Source organism: Gavialis gangeticus, unplaced genomic scaffold (genome assembly GCF_001723915.1).
Source record: "Gavialis gangeticus isolate Ggan-Ray unplaced genomic scaffold, GavGan_comp1, whole genome shotgun sequence".
NCBI lineage: Eukaryota > Metazoa > Chordata > Crocodylia > Gavialidae > Gavialis > Gavialis gangeticus.
The window spans coordinates 32,952,509-32,955,102 of NW_017729000.1; positions in this window are offsets into that span (position 1 = coordinate 32,952,509).

Sequence of the window (2,594 nt, forward strand, 5' to 3'; positions counted from 1 at the left end):
CTCCATGCATAAAATAAAGCAGAAAATGGAGAAATATCATTGATGGGTTGAGTTCTGCCACTATGTTGCTGTGTCACCTTGAATTTACTTTCAGCATTTGTGTGTTAGTGTCTATCCACACTGCAGTCACTGCATTAAATTACCCAACTTCAGTACTGGTGACAATCTACTGATGGCAGCATGGAGGTTAGCATAGGTTAATTTTCCTAGCTCCTCAGCAGAGTAAATTAGCCCCTAGTTTAAAGATATATTAGATATCTCTACACAGCAGCGTAGACATTTATTTATCAGCAAAAAGGGACATAGATGCAAGTTACATTATCACTGGTTGGCTGGGGCATTGTAAAGCTGAATTAAAGAATGACTGTAAAGCAATTCGAGATCCAGGGAGAAAAGTTGCTTTATAAATGGTAAATGTACTTCATAGAGAGATTAAAAACTAAGTGTCTCGGTAGGGACAGCAGATTTTGGCTCAAAATATGGTGGATTTCTAGAAATACAAGAGTTGAGTCATTATTGCATCTTAAAAAGTATTAATTATGAAAATACTTCAAAAATTCAGTTAATAAAAATATCTTTTATTTTACAAATGGGAAAAACTCAAAACATATCTGCCTATTCTCTGTTCTAATGAATTTAAGCATTCTTGCCAACTATTTCATTTAATATTTTCCACAAGTATGAAGAAGAGGATGATCCCACTGACTCATAGCACAAACCTACATAGCAAAGGCAAGCTAAGAGAAACATTATACACTGGAAAATGCTGGTGATAAAGTGATCAGGTAGCATCCTAAAAATACAAGTTCTTATATTTAATTGTCTTTTCATTGCTAGCCTTTGATTAGAAACTTCTTTACAGTCTTTTGTATTTTAATGTGGACAAAAATACAGAGTTTTTTACCAGTCATATTGTAACCATAGATTCATAGATTGTTAGGGGCTGGAAGGGACCTCACAGATCATCGGGTGCAGCCTTCCCACCCTAGGCAGGAAGACAACTGGAGTCAAGTGACCCCAGCGAGGTGACTATCCAGTCTTCTCTTGAAAACCGCCAGAGTAGGTGACTGTACCACCTTTGGAAGGAGTTTATTCCACACTCTAGACACCCTGGCTATGAAGAAGTTTTTCCTGGCATTAAGCCTGAAGTGGCCTTCCAGGAGTTTGTATTCACTGGTCCTGGTCTTCCCTAGGGGTGCCCTAGTGAAAAGTTGTTCACCGAGCTCCTGATGCACTCCTCTGATATAGTGGTAAGCCACTATCAAGTCACCTCTCAACCTTTTCTTCTTTAGGCTAAAGAGGCCCAGGTCCCTCAGCCTTTCCTTGTATGGCTTGCCTTGCAAGTCCCTGATCATATGGATAGTTCTTTTCTGGACCCTCTCAAGTTTTTCCATGTCCTTATTGAAGTGTGGTGCCCAGAACTGGATGCAGTACTCCAACTGCAGTCTCACCAGTGCCTGCACTGAGGAAAACATTATTTTTGCCCACACTGAGAAAAACAAACCTTTAAAATTATTTGGCTAAGAGAATTTATTTTCTATTATGTAATTTTTTGGAAGTTATATTTATAATTCTTGTGGACATCATTTAATGTAAAATTCATTTGGCTTCTGGGCTAAGGAAACAGGTAGACAACTCAAGAAAAGCTGATGGCTGCGTGACCATGTACTTCTTACACCATCTGAATCACAAGAGCAGTAATGAGGTAGGGTGTCTTTGCCTCCTGGTTATATTTCAAATTCAGACCAGGTCAGTAGTGTCATAAAGTTATTACTACCTGATTGCTTGTTAGATGGCTTACATGAAACAGACTTCCAATCTTAGTTTGCATCTTTGGACATATTTGTACACATCAGAATATATCTAGAATAGATTAATTATCATTCTTTCTGTCAGTTTCAGAAGAAAAAGGAAGGACTGAATGTAGACAGACTGAATGTAGGGTGTAGGGACAGGGAGGATCTCCTACCACTGCATGCACCCCAGGAGGGTATGGGGGGGGTGCCCCTGGATCTGCATGGGCAGGAATGCTGCAGCTGCTGCCTGGAGCCAGGTTTGCACTGGCCTCTGCTTGGTGGGGGCTGGGCAGCAGCAGCACTGGTGGCGCAGCCCCGGTTTTTCCTGGTGCATGGGTAGAGGTGGGGGTTGAGTTGGGGCTGTGCCAGGTGGGCAGCAGCAGCACTGGCAGGGGGAGCTATGGAAAGCCTACAGTGAAATGTGGAGTGGCTGCAGCCCCCCCCCCGCTCCCTGTAGCCCCCCTCCCAGCACTGCTGCCGCCCGCCCTGAGCCCAGCCCCCGCTGAGAAGTGCCCGGCACAGCCGTAGCTCAATTCCATAGCTGCAGCCCAGCCCCCCAGCACCCTGGCCCCATGCAGATCTGAGCCCCCACGCGCACTCCCCAGATGAGCCGCGGCTCTGTCCCACGCCCTGCCTTATCCCAGCTGGGCAGTGCCTACCCCAGCCTCTGCCCCACTCCTCCCTCACTGCAGGGGATGTTGATCTTGGCTCCCCCACGCCCCTTTCCTCTTTCCTCCCCTTCCACCACAATGAATTTACCAGCTGCACGCAGCTCTCCAACCTGCCGGGCTGTGGTCC